This window comes from Physeter macrocephalus, chromosome 16 (assembly GCF_002837175.3).
Source record: "Physeter macrocephalus isolate SW-GA chromosome 16, ASM283717v5, whole genome shotgun sequence".
Lineage (NCBI taxonomy): Eukaryota > Metazoa > Chordata > Mammalia > Artiodactyla > Physeteridae > Physeter > Physeter macrocephalus.
In genome coordinates this window covers 5,841,874-5,863,750 of record NC_041229.1, presented here as the reverse complement: position 1 = coordinate 5,863,750, position 21,877 = coordinate 5,841,874, and positions in this window count along the sequence as shown.

Below are 21,877 nucleotides of genomic sequence, written 5' to 3'. Positions count from 1 at the left end.
TTTCTAAACTCCTTTCAGATTATTTTACCATGAGAAGAAGCTGCCAGGTCACCCTTCCAGGATCCTAGTGTGGGGGCCGAATCTCACGGACCTGACCTCAGAGGTGCACCCGTGCTGCCCAGGTAGATAAGAGCCGCAGCGTCTATTGCCCTTCGTTCCTCCCTGGGGATTTCTGTTAGGGGGCCTTGTTAGCGATCAGCTTGAAGTGAAGATCGAGTTCAGTGCTGTGGGATTTTTAGGAACAAAAAACTGTGACTTTGGGATTTGGGGTGGATTTTTGTGCTAGGGGTGGGGTCATGGGTTAATGTTGAACAATTTTTAAATCTGTATTATGTTTAAAAAAATAATGATTTAAAAGTTTAAATTTTTAATTTTTATATGTGAAAATATTTCCTGTTGGCTATGAGGGAAGCTCAAGTGGTGTCTTCTTATGTGCTGTTAAATATATATTATGTACATTGGAAGAAGACAAAGAGGGGAGCCTGATTATTTTTAAATGATCCCAACTGTATAGTCTGTCTGTTGTACATAGAGTTTAACTTGCTTTTTGGCCGCTGTAGGGAAAACAACCCAACAACCTGAGATGGGAACCTGTCATTTATTATCACTTCAGAAGTGATACACTGATATTTATTCTTTCCGTCTCCAAGTTCTGGCACTTGAAGACTTCTTCAAAACTGGCAAATAAGATAGTAGTTATAGAAATTTTAGTTCATTTATTTCTAAACTCCTTTCAGATTATTTTACCATGAGAAAGTGGTAGATTATTTTGTCTTCCTGTCTGATTTTTATTTTGAAGTGTTTAATGTTGTATTCCTCTGCAGGCTTAAAAATAGTGTTTTACTTCAATTCAGTAGAGCTTAGGAGTTAAAGAGAATAAAGCCTGTGTTGCTTGTGTGATGTCACAACCCCTCACCTGTCTGGAATGTTCAGCACCCAGTGCAGCTCAGGGTTCTAGAGATCTTTGCTCGTGCCTGAGCTAATTGTCACATGATTAGTTGATTGCAGTGTGGTGCTATGGAGGGTGGAACGAACGCTTTGTTTAATAAAGAGAGGTGGGGAGACTTGAGAGTTGCAACAAGAAAAAGAAAAGAAAATAATAACTGTTAACCTCAAAAAAAAGAGGCAGTGATCTGAAGAGGTACCTAACTATGTTACATCTGGATTGGAAGTGTGAAGAGGTGAAGTTTGGGGAAGAAGCACATTCAGAAATAGGATAATCAAACAAGTTGGGTGATGAGAACTCAAGGATAAGTAAATCCTTACCGCAGTCTTGTAGAAAGAAGCTATCCAGCTAGCAGTGGTCGATATCCTTTCTTAAATGTATCACACAGCCTCCTATACTGGCAAACTCTTCTTCAGCAAAATGGTACCAGCCAATTACATTTTCAAGAGTTCAGTGCTTGAGGCTAGAAGTTTCCTAGCTGTGTTAGTCAGGATGATTAAGTTATGCTGTAGGAAGAAATTAACCCTCAAAATCTCAGTAGCCCAACCACAAAGTTTTATTTCTAACTGTGCGAAGTCTGCTGCAGGTCCAGTGTCCCTCCAGGACAATGCTCCCCCAGGAGGTAGTTCAGGCTCCAACCTATTTCTCCAACTTCTACAGCACACATGACCTCCAGGTTGCCAGAGCAAAGAAAGAGAAAGCCACAGGGTCAAGTGCTGTCCCTTAAGTGCTTCAACCCAGAGGTCACATATGCAACTCCCGTTCACAGCCCATTTTTCAGAAATAGTCACATGACCTCACCTGGCAAAAGGGGGTTGAGATATTTGGGGAGCACATGTGTTTTCTGGAAGCTGTAAATATCTCTGCCAAAGTACTTTTCAAGGCCAGTAAACCTCGTCTTCAGCCATAGTGAAAAATGGATTTTTTTCCTTCATTTTTTTTCCCCTTCACCCCTTACCCTTCTCCAGCCCTGGAAGGCTGAACCATGCACACTGCATCAAATGCTCACCTGCCCTGTGACTTCCTCTTGTGTCTGACCAATAGGGACCACCTGCAAGAGAGGACAGTGAGGTCAAGAGAACGATTCCTTTTTATTTCTGTGGCACAACAGGAGTGGGGCTGAGATTCTACCATTCTCCACTTCAGCTCTGTGTGTCTGGGTTCCAGAGCACACTCCCACCCCTCATCTCTTTGGGGAGGCCAAAAACCTACTCTCATGAAGCTGAAAGTATTATGACATTTCTTTTGGTTTCCCCACACTCTGCCCACATCTTTATGAGCTGTCTCTCTGCTCAACTCTAGCTGCCCAACTCAAGTACTGACTGCTTTTGTTTCCTGCTGAAATCCTGACTGATACAAGGAAACTCTGCGAAAGGATTATACATTTTAACTGTTGAGAAGAACCTTTAGTATGCTTTATTATACTTATCACTTGAATTAAATGTTTGTTAACCTTTAATAGAATCTACTTATAATAACCTCATAAATTGGTGTCCTTTCTCCATTTCCATCCTTCCTCACCATCATCAGAAAATTGGTGGGTTTTTTTTCATCTACGTGTGTCTTTATAAATCTTCGAGTGGCTTCCCATTACCATAGAAATACACCAATGATGTCCATCTTCACTGATGAATGTGACCTTCTTTACTCAGTCTTCCAACTTAAATAGTAATCTCTTCTGGAATCACCCTCACAGACACATCTGGAAATAATGTTTTACCAGCTATCTGGGCATTTCTAAGCCCAGTCAAGTTGGTACATAAAATGAACTACCACAGACCCACACCTTGTCAGCTTGGCATCAATACTTATCTCCTTAAACCATACTTACTCACCAAATAAAGACAGTAACAAGGTCACAATTCTGCCTAACATGAGGCAACTATCCTGTACACAACTAAAAGCACACGGATCTCTTCCCCAGAAGAAGCCAACTACTTGAATGACATTTACTTTTTCTTAATATCTCAAAACTTAAGAATTATGGTGTAAAATTAACAGCATTTAAATACTAATATAAAGTCATCTTATGTTACATGATAAAAAATGAGAGGAAAGAAAACAAATACATTTACGTAATATACGCGTGTGTATATATATACACACACACAAACACATTGATAACAAAATAAGAGGAAATACTCATGACAATTACAGTCTTCATTTGTGTAATTGGTCTCATGCTCCTAACTTGTATTTATAACTCTCTTCTTCTTCTACCCATTCTGTATTGCCTTTTGCCTTTAACAAGCACTTCAGCCGGTCATGGTTCTTTACCTGGTGGGGTGACCCAGACCTTCATTCCTGAAGGGTGTGGGCCATTAGTAGTCCTGCCGGGATTGGGTTGTTGCAGTTTTTCATTGGCCTTAGTCACAGGGCTTGGTGAGCCCTATGGATTATTCCAGGCGTACTCTTCCTTACCCCCATTGTGAGTAGCTGTCCAATTTCCCCCAGTAGTCTGGATCAATCACCCCAGCCAACTCCTTTCTTTGTCTGTTGATTCAGAAGGATGAGGAGCCCAAAGTGGACGGGTGGGGCCGTCTTAACTTCTAGTTCAATGGAATCACTGTCGTGTCTCCCGGTGAAAGCATTCCTCTCTCTGGAACTAAGACCTCTAGGCCAGCAGGGCATAAAGTCATAAGAACAGGAAACTAAAATTTGGCTAGTGGGTCACTAAGGATAATAGTACATGGTGTCCCTCCCATTTCAACCCTTCAGTTCCTAGACTGGTGAATCCTGGCTATTAGAGAAACAGCCCCAGATACTGCACACTGTTATCAGAGCACACTCTGTTATACCTTATGATGGATTTAGCTGTTTTCATGTATGTTTGTCCTCATTAGATTTGAAAAAAAAAAAAAGTGAACACAAGAATTTCATTTTAAGCATCTTTTAATCTCCTTTGATCCTTACATGGTGCCTGGAACACCTTAAGTGTTAAGTAATGGAATGCTGAGTGAATGGGTATCTACAGCAGGAGAAAGTATCCACTGCTCCCATAATCAAAAGGTTACGTGGAGGGAGGTGGGGAACTGGAGGGAGGTGGTCAAAAGGTACAAACTTCCAGTTATAAGATAAATAAATACTAGGGATATAATGTACAACGTGATGACTATAGTTAACTTGCTGTATGATATATAGGAAAGTTGTTTAGAGAGTAGACTCTAAGAGTTCTCATTACGAGGAGAACTTTTTCTTTTTTTTTTATTGTATCTACATGAGATGATGGAGGTTAACTAAACCTATTGTAATCATTTTACAATACATGTAAATCATACCATTAGGCTGCACACCTTAAACTTATACAGTGATGCATGTCAGTTATTTGTCAATAAAACTGGGAAAGTGAAAGTAACATGCTCGTGGGTCCTAAAGGTGCATGAAGAAACTGATGTCATTTGATTGTTCAGGAATTTGAGGGAGGAACAGAGAAAAAGGTAGAAATTTTATGTCTTCAACACATAATGTTGCCTGTGTGAAACCAATAACCAGCTCTTCCCATATACATCAAGGAGACAACAGAAGCCTATATTTGCACAGAAGCAAAAATAAGGTATATTAATGTAGTGAAATAACCCCAAGACATTGTGGAGTGGTGTGAGCTGGAATCCATCAGTTAGGGAACAGTGGGTGACACTGCGGGATGTTCCAATATGTTTAAGCATGCATCACATTGTTTCCATTATTAGCTTCATCAATAATAACCACACTATTTTCTCTCCATGGAAATAGTTCTTTAGGGCTTTTGATGCACATTCACATCCGCTTCTTCCTTTAAATGAGAACAATCTCATACCTTAAGTAACTTGTTCTGATGTAGGGAAACAAATAGAAAATATCATAAAAATAAGATCTCAACCGAGTGCTCTCTGGCTTAAAACAGTTCATGTAATGGAAAATGGGCTGTGGGCATAATTTGGAGCCTCTTGTTTATTCCACTTTTGATTTATTTGTGGCAGTGAAAGGCATTCATCTTCTGAAGAAAAAAATATTTGGGGCAAGTTGAATACGGAAAAAAATTGCAAACTCCTCTTCTTTGCTTCAGCCAATTCAGTTGAAGCCAAAGGAATAAATGTTCTTGAGGGAAAAACCAATACACACAATATGGAGGATGTAGATTATTAATAAAGTCACTTACCTGGTTCATGTTTGAATTCATTTAAAATTTTCTTATTTTTCCCACTGAAAATCCATTTGTAAAAAATTATTTTTCTCCTTCCCAATGACTCTACCCAGGTTAAAAGGAATAAATAGATAAGAGAAAGGTGCTGTGTATCATATAACAGGATAAAACCTTGAGCTATTACCTAGGGTTGTTTTCCATTGTTCTCTCTTGTACTCATTACCTTATGCACCTTCTGCTTTTTCTTTACTACCATTCTACCAGTAGTAATAATTTTATACATTATTCTGCAGAAAGCAGTGGATTCAGCCCAAATCCAAGGGTCAAATTCACGGCATTAAATTTGAAAATCTTCCCTGAAAATCCCTATCAGTGATAAAAGTATCGAAAATCAAAGCTTTTGAACACATAAACCAACGTTTTGAGAGGCAGGAGAAAAAAATAGAAAAGAGTACATCATGATCTAATAACAATTTTCCCACTCAGAGGAAGATAAAATCTGACCATAGGTAAGAAGAGATGAATCAGAGAAATGTGACTGGAATTTCAGTACCTCTCTGATAAAGAACTTCACAATTTGCAAAAATGTCCAGGAAGAGATGAAGAGACCAGAATCCCCAGGGGAAACTTCAAATCCATCTGCTAGAGGTAATGAAGGGACAATCAAAGCAGACGGAACGACTGCCTAACTTTCCAATGGTGTAGCGCTGGGGAGCTGCAAGACTTAAAAAGAAACCCACTATTGACACGTGAACTATAAGTTAGCCATTATTGTCAGTCAGTGACAGCTCCATATACAGGGCCCAAAGCAAGCCTAAACCCAACGAACAGAAGCGGTGGTTATCTAGAGAGTTCATGAAGTCCCCACCCCACCCTGGAGATTCCACCCCTCCTTCCCTTTGCCCAACAACTAGATTTCCCTGGCAGTTAGCTAGTTCAAAGCCCTCTCTCCACATGGACACATTTTATCAGAGAATCCATGAAGCAGCAACTATCTTCAGCAGCGGGAACCCAGAAACATCTGGGTTGCATCTCAAGCTGTCTGTCTTGCTAACTTATTAATAACAGAGGGGGATAACTAAAAAAACTGGATAAAAAGGTTATCAGCTCCTCTTCTTTCCTTCCTAGCATCTTTCCGATGGCCTTGATTGATGCCAGATTGCCTGGCAAGGAATGGAAGTGCTATTTTTAGTTGGCTCTTAATCTGAGGGACTTTTATTTCTGCTTGTGAACCTTTATGAATATTTAAGAGAAAGGAAAAGCATGAATGGAGGAACATGTGGTCTCACAGATATCCATCAAAGCTGTCTGTAGAATCATAGATACGTATGTGTGTGGAGATGGAGAGCTGTCTGGAGGTACAGAACTGCGTGTCGATGAATAAAAGAAAACTCTCAAAGCCTTGGAGAGAACTTCAAAGTTAAGAGGAAATCAAGGCTAATAAGGTGCATATTTTGGGCTCCTTATTCAGCTGCCTTCACCACTTTCAGTCATAGACCAGGCGTGCTTACCTTCTTCCTCCTGAGAAAGGTGAAATCCTGAGTGTGAGAGGAGGTCAAAGAGTTGGGTTCAAGTTTGGGTTTGCAAATAAAAACCAAAATTGAAGTGTTGCATGGACACGTAAACATTATGTGTTTGTGTGGACGGGCGAAGCATTTCACCCACTGAGTCTCAGGATCCCTGCATGTAAAATGAGGGTAGGGCTAACTTCCAAATCTAAGTTTGTGCTTGTAAAAAAGTCCTCTTCCTTCTCATGACCTTTACCCAAATTGTTTCCTTCATTTCAGAGAAATCTCAAATGTCCTGCCTTTTGTTTTCTTGTATGGCACATTGAAAAGTCAAATCAACAGGCATTTCCTGAGTGTCTGCTACACAAAAAAAAACCAGTCTTGGCCTGTGGTAGAAAGGAAGCTCAGGGAAGGATGGTGTTCTCTGGTAGAAGAATTAATGGGCAAGGTTCTCTTCAGGTCCCTCAGGTACAACTTCAAAAGGCAGCAGCTTCCTTCCAGAGAGAACGTCCATCATATTCTTTTCCTCGGGGGAAGAGCTCCAGTGGATCCAAGTTTTAATCAAGATCTCACCCATCGTTTCCATCTCAACAAAACCACCAATTACATACCTGCAGGGCCAGAAGGGAGAGTCAGGCCAGCCACACATCCATCTCATGAATTGTTCAATACTATTGATTGAGCACCTACTAAGCTAAGTACTGACTGTAACATCAAAGGAGCGGCAGTCACACCTGCCGCTGTTGTGGAAGTTACAATCCAGTTAGGAATACAAGCTTTAAGAAATCATTACAAACTTGAGAGGCGCACACAGAGTGCCACGGCATGGAAGCCCATAAAAAAGGGTTCTAACCATTGGCCACAGGCAATTCTTCAAAAGCATCACAAGTATCTGAAACCAGCCCAGGAAATTCCTCCAGACTTGCCATTCTCTCCTATAGCTACTTCGAACTTCCTGTCGGTCGTGATGGCTTAGTTTTGCGTCTTGGACCCCTTCTTTCATCCACTCCGTGGTCATGTATTCTGGCTGCAGACCAGCCTCTGTGGTTCTCACCTGGCATTCCTTGAAGATGCTGGTTCCAGCAGCCACCTCTCCACAATTCAGGTGAGTGCTAGCATAACCGTATATCCTGCCGCTCCACCAGCCCCAGCTCTGGGACACCACCAGTCTCAGCCACTTGACCTCCCAGCCCTGAGTCACCCAGGGAAGAAGGCAGCACAGCAGTGAAGAACCTGTAAGTGGTGAAATGAAGGGTGTGGACTCGCCCCTTGGGGCAGAGTGAGGATCGGCTTTTAATGCCTGACTCAGACTTGGTACAAAACTCTCTGCTCACGTGGACAGAATGTCAATAATTTTCTGTGGGTATGAAGTGCTAAAAGGACAAATGGAAGAGAGAGGTGAGTTGTGGGAAACTTCGTGGGACTCCTCAGAAACACAGAATAAACTCGGACTTCCTTTTATTGAGAATATTAAAGCAGTGACAGTTTGCCCCCATATCCCTTGCTGCTTGATGGGCTTTCAGCCCAAACCGCAGGTTCACACCTAGGCGCTCTTCCCCTCCAACTCCTATTCCCTGCCCAGCAAATTCCTACATTTCTACCAATATCGTGCACATGTCACTCCCCTTGGGAATTCTTCCCTGACCACCGCCTGCCAAAGGAACAGCTCATTTCCCAGCAACATTTCTCCTCTAGCACTTTATACTTTTATTGGCATGAATTCAATCCTTCAACAGAGATTGATTGGGCCCCTACCACACTGCAGGTCCTAAGATGGGTTTTGGCAGGATGCTCTCCTCCACCAGGCTGAACAACTTGGGAAAGAAACCATGTCTTTCCTCTTGGACTAGTGTACACACCTCGTACATATTAGGCACTCCGTATATGCCTGGCCAACCAATGGGATACTGCAAATTATTTTTCGAAGGGGCTGAGGGACATGAATTGGCAGAAAAAAGACCTGAATTGACGTCTAGGGAATTAGACTCTGTGAGCAAGATGGAACTAAATTTGATTAAATGAGTCTCTTGCAACATCATAATTCCATTCCAAAGTAGAAGTCTCCACTTTAGGACAGCTAAGCTCTCATTTCTAAGCTTCCCTCAGGGACTCCAGAAAGGGATGTAATCTATTCCATAGGCCATGTCCTCTTTCCCCTTTTGGCCTCTGATTCTTAGCATTGCAGAAATATTACTCCCAGAAATAAACTGACCTTTTGAAGAGTAACTGAAATCATGCATTCCAGCTGAGGACACTGAACCTGATGTTTAACAAAAATATAAGTTTCTGTGCCAACATAATGAAGTCGTTGACTACTACTACGTTCTCTCAATTTTGGAATAAACATAAATGTGGTTCCCAAACATTTGTTTTAATAAAAACACTTGGTGTTTTTTCTGCCTACTTTAGGAAAATGTTATTGAAGGTCCAGGGGGTACTTAAACTCTCCTTTATATCCCACTTTGAGAGTCATTAAGACGATGGAGTGTTCATTTCAGAACTGTGACCACCTCCAATGACTTGTGTCTTCTGAGATAGATTTGGAGGTGAGTGCATGTGATACAAATTTAATTCCATGATGATAAATGTAGAAGGGGAAACACAGGGTTCTTTGCCTTGAGTCAAATTGATTCTTTAATCGCTGATGAAAACAGCAATGAATATTGGCACAGTGCCTGACAATTTACTAGACTGTACTTACTGGTGTCTTATATAATCCTCCCCAAAAAGGGAGGAGGTGTTTTTATTGTTACTATCATCATCTGTATGTTATGGATACAGAAAGTAAAATTTGGAAACATTATATGATTTGTCAAAGGACAAATGTAAAGCAAGTTTGGAAACATGCATGGTGACAGAAGGAGTCTGGCCCCAGCCAGACAGAACTTGGTTTGACTCTTGGATCTTCTACTTACTTACTAGTTTTGTGGTCTTTAACCATAATATTACAACAAATATTTATTTAGTGCTCACCATGTGCCAGTCAATGTTCTAAGCACTTGGCATGTCTTGTATTACTGGATCTTCATAAGAGCTTATGAAGTGAAATTCTATCATTATGCTCACTGATGACTGAGGAAACCAAGACACCAAGAGATGAGAAACTCACCCAGAATTTTCTAACTGATAAGTGGGTGGGAAGGGAAACATGATCTGAACCCAAGCAATCTGCCCCCAGAGTCTAGGCTCCTAATTACTAGGAAATACTTTTTCCTGCCAAGTTGAGTTTCTCTCTCTTAACCTCAACTTTCTCCTCTGTAAAAGAGAGGTAATGTCCCTATTGCTCAGTATGGTTACCAAAATTAGAAATAATGTCCATCCAATACCTAGTCAAATTCTTGAAACATAGGGAACCTTTATTAAGTTTTCAGATTTTCCTCACCCACATGATATTTTTTCATAATATGCTATGCCAGAACTTTTTATCCTGAACCCATAAATGGGTTCATAAATGAGCTACAGAGAAAAAAACGTCCCTTTGAAATAGCATCCAAAGTTCCCTCTCCATCGTGTGTGTGTGTGTGTGTGTGTGTGTGTGTGTGTGTGTGTGTAAGTATGCATGCATTTTTCCAGGAAAACTATCTATAGTTTTCATCAGACTCAAAAATAACCGTGCTCCCCACCAAGACACAGTAGCACCACTGTCAAATAACCTTGAAAAAATTCATACATGCTCTGCATCTATTTTTCCATGTGGAAAATTTAAATAATTTCTTCAGTCAACATCCTCAATAGAAACACATTTGCCACTTCTACTTACTGCTATCCAACTTTTAAGCACAGGTTAAAATAGAATCCATTTCTTTAGATGGTGTAATAGAGTTTGAGGGTTTGAGAAAAGGAGTTTTGCTGTGTCTTTGCCTTCCTTACTCTCTGCTGGCTCCATTTGGTGGAGACAAGTTTTCATAAGCACATGTGAGTGTGTGTAAACACACGGGCCCTCGGAGTAAGTGATTGCCGTGAGACAGGCTAAAAGCCTGGCCTCAATTGGCTGTCCTCCACTTATCCGAAAGCAACGTGCATGTTTTTCCTGTTCCCTAATTAATCTCATCCTAGCAGACAGCAGACTACCACAAGCAACTTTCCATCTCACGACATTTGGCCACCACGTGGCACGCTGGTGAGTCTTTGTGGCACCTGGCTTTTTTGTCCCCAGACCAGGGTCCTCACCAACCCACCAGAGACCGTGCCCCATTGGGCTCTGCCAGGCTGATGAGAAGCGGGTGTCAGTGGCCCTGCAGCCAAAGAGCCTCAGCTGGAATGGACAGAGCCAGGGAGTCCAAAGCCTCACACAGTCAGAGGACAGCAGAGGCATCTGACGCTAATTTTTATGAGATTTCCAGAAAGTTCAAACCAGCCCCGTCCTATTTTTAGTGAAGATGTTGGTGGTGTGATTACAAAGGGCCTTATTTAATAAATCACCTACTCAGAGAATTTGAGAGTAAACAAGTGATATAAACAGTGTGAAACTGTGATCACCCCTCCTGTTTTACACTTGCTTTCTCACGTTTTCTGGTCTTCTATTTCTGCTTCTCTGTCACCACTTCTGCCATTTCCTTCAGCTAGTTCTTTGAGAAAAACAGCTGGGTTTAATGAACTCAGTGAGTAGAACTAAATATTCCTGGACAAAATCAAACTATGACATTCCCTTGAGTAAATATCCAAGGGTTCTTATGAGAGTCCAGGGAAGTGGATACAGGCTCTTCTCCAAACTCTCTTGCTCATCCATACTTAGTTACAAGTTGGTGGTTTTGATGTTCCATGCATTTTAAAGTTAAAATTATGATTGTTCAAAGGTATACAGCTCGATTTACCAGCGTCTCTGAAGTTATTGTAATCATCTGTAAGTTATGCAAAGGAGAATACAATTGATAAGAGTATTCTTAAATGGTGTAAAGATTTAAAGATTTTAGACCCCCATCGTATTTTCTAATCCATGACCTAAGGTGTCATATTTTCACATACAACACTGCAAACTTTTAATAATCATTTAAGATCCGATAGTAATCAAAGAAGTCAGTTAATAAACAAAGTTTGATTATTCTGAAATTCTAGATAACACTTAGTGCTCGTGAGAATAAAACTTCCAATTTCTGGTCTCCCTTAGCTTCAAGAAACTCTCCCCAAATTTGCTTCCCACACAAACGGCTGTTTCACCTCTCACCTGCTCTTCTCAGCCACATCTCTCACTCTCCACCCACATGTTCCCAAACTCTTGTCACCAGGTTCTTGTTTTTTTTTTTTTTTTAACATCTTTATTGGAGTATAACTGCTTCACAATGGTGTGTTAGTTTCTGCTTTAAAACAAAGTGAATCAGTTATACATATACATATATCCCCATATCTCTTCCCTCTGGCGTCTCCCTCCCTCCCATCCTCCCTATCCCACCTCCTAGGTGGTCACAAAGCACCAGGCTGATCTCCCTGTTCTATGTGGCTGCTTCCCACTAGCTGTCTATTTTACATCTGGTAGTGGACAAATAAATGGAGAGATATACCATGTTCTTGGATTGGAAGAATCAACATTGTGAAAATGACTACACTACCCAAAGCAATCTACAGATTCAATGCAATCCCTATCAAACTACCACTGGCATTTTTCACAGAACTAGAACAAAAAAATTTCACAATTTGTATGAAAACACAAAAGACCCCAAATAGGCAAAGCAATCTTGAGAAAGAAAAACAGAGCAGGAGGAATCAGGCTACCTGACTTCAGACTATACTACAAAGCTACAGTAATCAAGACAGTATGGTACTGACACAAAAACAGAAATATAGATCCATGGAACAGGATAGAAAGACCAGAGATAAACCCATGCACATATGGGCACCTTATCTTTGATAAAGGAGGCAAGAATATACAGTGGAGAAAAAACATCCTCTTCAATAAGTAGTGCTGGGAAAACTGGACAGCTACATGTAAAAGAATGAAATTAGAACACAAAAACCAAACAACCCAATCCAAAAATGGGCAGAAGACCTAAATATACATTTCTCCAAAGAAGATACACAGATTGACAACAAACACATGAAAGGATGCTCAACATCACTAATCATTGGAGAAATGCAAACCACGTTCTTCTTTCATCACGTATAGGAACTCGCTTCTTAAAAGTGACCAGAAATAGAGTCACAGGTGTAGCAAACAAACTTATGGTTACCAGGGGGGAAGGAGGTGGAGGGAGAGATAAACTGGGAGATTAAGACTGACATATACACACTACTGTATATAAAATAGACAATTAATAAGGACCTACTGTAGAGCACAGGGAACTCTAGTCAGTACTCTGTAATGACCTCTATGGGAAAAGAATCTAAAAAAGAAGGGATATGTGTGTATGTATAGCTGGTTCACTTTTCTGTACAGCAGAAACCAACACAACATTGTAAATGTCATGGACATATATACACTACCAAACGTAAAATAGATAGCTAGTGGGAAGCAGCCGCATAGCACAGGGAGATAAGCTCGGTGCCTTGTGACCACCTAGAGGGGTGGGATAGGGAGGGTGGGAGGGAGGAAGACCCAAGAGGGAAGAGATATGGGGATATATGTATATGTATAGCTGATTCACTTTGTTATAAAGCAGAAACTAACTCACCATTGTAAAGCAATTATACTCCAATAAAGATGTTAAAAAAAAAAAAAAGTGACCTAACAATCTTCCAGTGCCCCTTCCCATCTCAGGCCTCCTTCCCCGTTCGCTGCATCTGAACAGAGGTGACTCCTCCCCCACTTCCTGTCACTCAGCAGGGCTGGTTGCCCTGCCAGGTATTTTGACTTTTCTATCAGCGCATTTTGTTGAAAACTTTACCTTACTCTTCCCATCAAATGTACCCATGATCCCCAGTTTCCGTTTATTCATTTACCCAGTAGTATTTATTAAGTACGCAACCTGTTGAGGCTGCTCCTCAGCCATAAGGCCAGCTGAGAATCTGAAAATCTCCCACCTACAAAACCCCTAGAAACACTGGATAAATATCAAAGAAGTTGCTGAAATAAAGGGAAATTCCCAGGAGACTTCAAGGTAGGAGGAAAATCAAAGTCAGTATGCAGGGTGTTAAATCATCCTGCGGCAGTTTTCTCAAAACCAAACTCATATTTTGACCTCCTCCTGCACAGCCTCCTTTGACAATGTCATAAAAACCTCAAATTCGACATGCTGAAAGAAAGAGCTAGACGTCTGTCTCCCCAAATATCCCTTCTCATTGGTTCTCAGTCTAAGCACATAGAACCCCAAATCTTTCAGTCATTCATTCCCATAATTTCTGAGCACCCTTTAGCTTCCTTCTCCCCAGGTTCTGCTATAACCTGGTATTCAGCAGACCTGAGAAGACGTCTGGCATCCATATGTCTATAGGATAAATTCCTATTAATCCTTCCCATTTAATAAGCCCATGTGGCTGGGCTTCTGCCTTGGTTATCTTATCCATTCTCCAAATCCTCTGATGAGACCAAAGTTCTTCTGTGCTAAGCAGGGACCCTGACACTGTCTAATTCTTACCAAACTCTTCCTTGGGGTCTTTTGTTCCAGAGTGACCTCAGTGATGCTGCCACGTCACTTTGAACATCACACTTCCCTAAAGATCTCTACCAGTCACACTAAGCCTACAACTTCAGATCCCCAGTCCATAGTCCTTAGCCTGAACACTGATGCCAGCAAATTTAGCAGCTTGAAAGATTGCTGTCTACACACTTTTTCCTCAGTCCTAGAACGGAAAAAGATATAGACTTTGTACAAGTATTTCAACGTCAAGGAGTTCTCACCTCCCCCCTTTCCATCCAGTAGGCTTACGTCTCACTACGATTCAACAGCAGCACGTTCTCATTGCACCTTTCCCCACCCCAAAGTAGGTTATCAGCAAGAAGTTATGGCAATTCATGATGGAGTACAAGGTCATGCTATGACAAGCTAATATAGCGTACACACATCCACAACCTCCTTCAGTGCGGTCTGGTCAAGCAACTGAGGATTTTGCTTAATTATAATTAGCTCCCCTTACCTGCCTTTCAGGTCTTCCTCTTCCTCTTTCCTTTCTCTTTATTTTCGTACCGTTATCAAAGGTGTTTTCTTCCATCTCCGTGCCTTCCATCTCTTTAACTATGTATGCATCCTCACCTGTCCCAAGATGACTCTTGGAAAATCAATATTGCAAGTATGCCATGAAATCTACTCTGATATTCTGCTCTAAATAACCAATGGATGGAATGACTGATGTAAAGGCCAGCAACTAGTTGAAGACAGAGCAGAGACGATTCTAAATATGTAATCTCTCCCTTAAGCAAAAGGAAATTGATCGTATATTGAATTATACACACTTGATACTGACAGAAAGCTTACTATGCAGTTAACATAGTAGAGATGCTGGATGAATACCAGATGGAGTCATACTGTGGCTTCTGATCATAACTCCAGAGAATGAATGGACCCCAGTGTTTCTAAGCACCCTGGACAGTTCCTTTGCTCTCATGGTTTCTACCACTTGCATCTTCTCATTTGGATAAAGGGGTCATATTATCACTACACAGGTTTTCAAATCATTTGTCAGAAAGTAACTCAGCTGTCATCTACCACAACTCCTTTTTTGGGAGGTGAAGACACTGAGACCCAGGGCTGAATTGCTTTGTTCAAGGTCACTGCAATCTCGTCTGGAATAAAAAGCCCTCAAGTCTCCAAAGTCCAATTCTGAAACCCTTCTCTACAACATATTGAGGTTCCCTAATTCCCTCTTAATAATCACTTGAAAAATAAGAGAAGCCAAGAAATTTAGGAGACTCTAAACATATTTATTTGCCAAAGTTAACTTTCCTTTCTCACTCATCTTCGTAATCTGGAAGTGTGGTCTAGAAAAGGCATGTGTTATTATTTCCATGTTCTCCATACCTAGAAGAGGTTAAAATTCATTCTCTGTCTTATTTATTTATACTTTTGTTTATTTTTCCCCCATGCCTCTGCAGATGGCTGGGATATGAAGATGTCAGAAAACAAGTGTCTCCAAGAGGCATGACCTTTAAGAGATTATCTTATATGTACATAAGATATGGTCGATTTGAAATGCTCTTAACCTAATAATAAATCTTTGAATGCTAATTATGGCTTGATTCCCAGCACACGTTGGTATCAATAACCTCATTTTAAAATCACTAGGGTCTTTTGCTGCTGTTGTTTTGTTGAAAGCTAACGCTGGAGATAATGTACCTGTAGGAGACTCTAAAATATAACATTTTTTATGTAGCATTACTTGCACCAATCCATTCTTTCCTCTCTGCACTGCCACCCTGTTGACAACTTTTCAATCAGTTTCTGTTAATGAATGTGAACACATCACATTTTAGGCTAGGCTAAGATAAAATACTATCAAAATAAATACATGTTTTCAACAGCCATCTTCACTTCCTCTCTCCCATATTTTCCTATTACAATAAAAGTTTTCTTCCTTTTCCTTAATGTCCTTGGTTTTGACGTTTTCTTTTACCTACCGTATTTCTAAAATACCATTTTTTCAACCAGTATGACTATTCTAGAATACATCTATTCTCAATGTTTATGATCTTATATATCACCCTCCTAGTTCACCTTTCATCCTTTCAGATCAACTAAATTAAAAGCCTCCACCAACTTCCCAACCTCTATTCCCCACCCCCAACTGGCCTTTCTTACATTCCACAGAACCAGAACTATCGCAGGAGTTCTTTCTGCTGCTAGAAAGAAGACTATAAGAACAGTTGATTTGACACAGTCATACATTAATTTTGTAACCCGCCCCTCCCTCCATCTAGAATCCAGACTATCTTCTTTGACTATAGTATGCAATACAGTCCTCAACAACACATACTTTTTTGAGCACCAACCCTTATATAGGGACACAAAAGCTATAAGCCATGACATACATCACCTAAAAGCCATAGGCAGTGTATGAAAAGATAATTCAGTTCAAGGTAATGGAGTCAAAGGTGATTCAGGTGATGAGTAATCCACGGTGAATAAAAGGCTCAGAGAAATCCTTCCTGGTCCCAATAGGAAAATGTGGGAGAGAGGAAGTGAAGATAGATGTCGAAAGGTGTATTTATATGGATAGTATTTTATCTTAGCATACGTAAAGCATCAGGTTTGAATTAGCCCTGAAAGGAGGAGAGGACATAGCCAAAAAGAAAGGAAGAAAGGAAGGAAGAGGGAAATTATTCCACAAGTTATTTCTTGCTTTTAAAAACTCAGTTTTTAATACAACATTGTAAAGCAATTATAGTCCAATAAAGATGTTAAATAAAAAAAAAAAAGGAGAGGATTAAAGTATGCTATTTCCTTTTCACCAATGATTAAGGAAAAATAAATTCATATATAATTATTTGTACAGGTATATAATTGTAATGTGTCACAGTGACTTACTAGTTGAAAAAGAGCAGCGTGTACTACTTCCAAACCACCAGAAGAATCAAAATTTGATAACATTTGCATTATAATCATCAGGAAAATAGGAAAAGTATGTATTAAGCATAAAAACCAGAATGAGGCAAGTAAGATCAGTGGCATTTCTGATGACAATAGTATAAATAGTTAGTTGGAATAAAAAACATTATCCCCCAAAAATAATAATAGAAAAAATAATTTTAAAAAATAAAATAAAACCTAGGCTTTATAATATTGATAGATACATAAAATTGTTCTATTCAAAAAGACTTTCAAAATTATCTCTAAAAGACAAAAAATCATATATTTGTGTCCATTAAAGCAAATATTTTACAACTGCCTTATACCAATTTTCTGAACATGAAAAACACTTTTGCAGAGTAATTATTCTTGGCTTACTTTTAAATACTTTAATCAGTTTATTAGACATAGCAGCCTCTAAAACTGTCACAAATACTTATCTGAAGAATTTATTTTTATTAAGGTAGTAATGTTATTTTTAATTTTCTTCTAAAGTTTCCGACAATCTTCTTAAAAGTTGAAGTTTTATTAAATAAATTTGAAATCACTGGAATTGTCAATCATCTCTTCTTTACACCATATTATTTTTAACTGAAAAAACTCTATAGATGGTTGGGTGAGGTCAGAACAAATTCTGCTCCATAGGGGATATTCTTAATTCTAATTCTTTGTAAGAAAATGTACAAATATTTCAGCTAAATTATCTTTAAAGGTTCTGTCTTTTGGTTTCCATCCAAATTACTTTCATTGATAAATATTTTTATATTACCAAATTCTTCAAATAAGATGTCTCTATCTACAACATTTAAAAATGACTCACAGAATGTAAATGCGGCAAAGTTTTCAGTCTTCTCAACTTCACTTCCATTCTGGTAGAAAATATGAATGCATCTAATTAAAAATAAAAGTTCCATGAAAAGAACCTTCCCCAAAATTGAAATATTTCAAGGTCTCACTGAAGTTCAGAATTAAGGCTCATACAGTTTGAGCTCTCACAGTCTCATTGGATGAGATGTGCCCCTACATTCGTATGCGAGATCAATTCTTCTGCATTTGTATTAATGTTCAAGATCTTCCTGCTTGCAAATTTTGATTTTAGTCATTGCAATTTTCTAAACTTTAAAAAAGCTGATGTTTTCAAAGACTCAGGTTTTCTGGTGTGCCAATTATTGAAAGCTTTAATAAAAGATGTCCAAATGATTTGGAACAAAATGCAATTAAAACTAGAGAACTTATTTACAAAAACATTCCATTTCAATAACTTTATGGGACATATAAGTCAATTACATAGGTTTAAACATTTGTACGTTTTGATTTATGAAATGTAGCAAGAAAATACCTGCTTTTATTTACATTTTTAAATTCAGCATCGGCTTCATAACAAAAAATTAAGTTTAATTACTTTAACCATATTTATAAAAATAGTTGTAAATGCTGTCAGCAATAGCTTTTATTTTGACTGTGGAATATTGTGGCTTGTTTGGATGGACACAATTTGAATAATACAATACCCATTAATTCCATATACATTTCTGTTCTATAAGTTTCTCCATTTAGTGACAACACTGACTGTATCATGAGGGTGTGCTTCACCAAACTTTGAATTTGTAATACCATCACAAAACACATAATTTTGTCTCAATGTTGGAATTTTTAACTGAATTTATAATAATATCCAAAATAATGTCTGAAATTTCACCTTTGAAAGAATGAACCTCCAAAAGCTTTATTTGATTCTATGACTAGGTGGAAGATGATTTTTGGTATTTTGGGTATTATCTTTATGGATTTTCAATTTGAAACATGGGACTCAGGCTTTCTCAGCCAGGATTCTTTAAGAGAATGAAGCTCTAATACTCCAAGGTATTGGTTGTATGTCGTGGTATGCACATCTGGAATGGCACTAGTTATGTACCATCTTTGGCAGAATTGAGAAAACAGTCTCCCAAATCAGTTTTCTGTGTTCTGTGGCTCAGATGAGAAACCGGTTGATCACAGTAATACAAAACTGTCATCATTTAACTGCTAGTGAGTATTTTCTTCTGTCAACGGAGCCAACACAGTAACAGTATTAATTCAGTTTCTGTACTATGTACAGAAGAAAACTAGGAATAAAAAAAAAGGAGAAGTTAATTCAGAAGAACAATTATTTTAAAAGTGTACATAAAAAGCCAAGCTTCACATTATTATATGTGAACACACCATCTAGACTGAAATGATTAAATTATTGCGTTCAGGAACAGTCTTCTTAAGTTACTAATTCTCTTGTGGGTGTTGATGCTTATCGAGCAGATTTGTGTGTTTTTGTTTCCATGTGGTCAGTGATGGCAACACAGCTTCCGAGGTGGATGGTAATTGTGGACAAACGTTTTGTGAAAGTTACACATTCCTCAGCTTTCTTGAGAATGAAAATTTAGTACTTAAATTTTCATTACAAGGGCACTTTTCTTCCTTTTGAACTTATTTCTGTCAAAAAGGTTTATTGCAAAAAAAAAAAGTATCACCAAACAATTAGATAGTGGCTGTAGACCTATACCATACACAAGGTGACAAAATCACCATGGTGAAGACATTCACCCTACTCACAATGCGATCTACACAGGACTGCCCGGCTTCTAGCTCACACACATTTTGTATATGTCTAACAGAATTTTCCATGTTTGTCATTGATCCTGCCAACTGGTAACATGGTAACTTGGAGCATCTCTCAGGCCTTGGCAGGAGTCCTGGCAAGGCCATGTCATGACTGGCTGGCAAATGGAGTGGCCACCAGGGTAGCAAATTCAAATGCCTCTCCCAGCACCATTCAAGACCAGAAAGGCTTAGCCATCCCACACTGCTTGCATCTGAACACATTTCTCTTTATCAATGAGCACCTGACATTCCTCCCTTGAAAAGGAGACATCTATTTGTTGTGTCTAAAAAGAGTGATTTGACTACACCTTAAGCTAAGACCTCTGTTCACTATGCATGTAACTCACATACTGCTAAAAAGCATCAGAGCAGATGTTAGACGCAAAGCAGAGATCAACCAAAACCAACCTAACAAGGTGGTATTGTTCTGTTAATGCAACAGTTAATACTAATACTTTGTTTGAGAAAAATCCTGAGCAAATGCTAAAACAGACAGAATGCTGAGCAACAGGCAAAACCTGGAGGCTTGCGGGCAAACTGGGACATAAAATTACTTATAGTATAAGCAAATAAACAAAATCATCTAAGCAGAATTTTTCTTAAAAATCTTTAAATTTCTACATTACAATGTTCAATAAAAATCATGGTTTTATTACATAGTTTCTCTACTTTAAGAAAAAAAAATCTCTGCTGAAATGTGTATATTCCAAATTGCTTTACAATGTATTAGGTTGAACCAAATGAAGTTGCCATCTTCATACTTCAAAAACAGTTGAATGTCAGCAACTTTGTATTAATAATCTTAAGACTTTGAGACCACCCATAGTTCAGAAGATATGCTGTTAAAGAAGAGCAGAAAGAATTTTAGAGAAAACGTAAAGCATTAAGAAAATACATTCCAGAAGAGAATTAGAAAATGGAAGATGAAGAGCTATAAAAGTTGTATAAAGGTTTTAGTTTTAATTGTGTCCCTAAAATTTTATTAAATGTGTCTTGAGCAAGATTTACCTTGAAAAATTCTCAAGAGGGTATGAGTTCCGAAACCAATAAGAAACCAGAGGTTCATAGAGGATACCAGTAATTTGTCTGGCACTTTGCAAAGTGAGAAAGAGAATTGAAAACTGAATGGGATTGATTAAAGGAGAAAAGAAAGAAAAGCAAGAACAGATTCTCAGGGAAGATTGGGCCTTGCCCTGAGGTGTACCAGTCACGCACTTAAAACCTTTAACATCAAAACCCTGTTTAACACATGCTAACGTCCAGCTGGATATGATTTTCAATTCTCCACTTAATTTTTCTCAGGTGCTGAACTTGTAAGGACCCAGCTACATGGAGCTCATGTCGTGGTTGAACCGTCCAACTCTATGCCATATCACAGAGGTATTTATTGCAACAGTGAGTTATGAAGGACACTGTCTTAGTTTAATTGAGGACAGCAGACAGCATGCAGTATTGGGGGGAAAGGTACTGGTCTGAGCTATGATCAGTCACAGATCTTTCACAAACTAGCTGTGAGGCCCAACAGATCACCTCAACTCTCTAGACTTCATCGATAAGTGGGGAGCTTGCACCAGGTAAACTCTGAGGTAATAGTTCTGTGCTATTTTCCTGAAATTAGGATATCGCAAAATTACAAGACAGGTTCTGTTCCAGTATTTGTGCTCTTAGGTGGCTCGCTGAGAAAGGGAGAAAAAAGCAAAATCCCAGAAATCTTTAATTAATATGGAAGATGTTACAGAATCAGCAGAGTCAGGGAAAGGCAAAAAGATGAATCTGTCTATTTTCAAATTACTTTTTACCAAACCTGCCTCTGGGAGCTGTGGAAAAGAAACATCATTTAAAGAGTTTATTTTTACTTCTTGCTGAGATCCGTGTGACTGAAATTCAGCCTTGTTTTTTTATCCTCCTGCTGTTTTTCTGTTTATTCAGAACTGAGCATTTGAGAGATATTCCAACTCCAAAAAAAAAAAAAAAAAAAAACCCACCAAACTACAAAGTTCCATTTTTCTTATAAGTTCTTCTCTCTTCTTTTTGTGCATATTTGAGGAACTTCAAAGCATGTGTTGTTAATCACTCTATTAGCATTTCATTAACGTTTACAATTCTGACATTAAATCTAAATGAAATCCTTATTGCAGACATTTAAGACATTTAATATAGTATATAGCACAATATGCTATGAGTACAGTAAGATGTCCACAAGGACGGAGGAAATAAATTTCTATGCATGTCT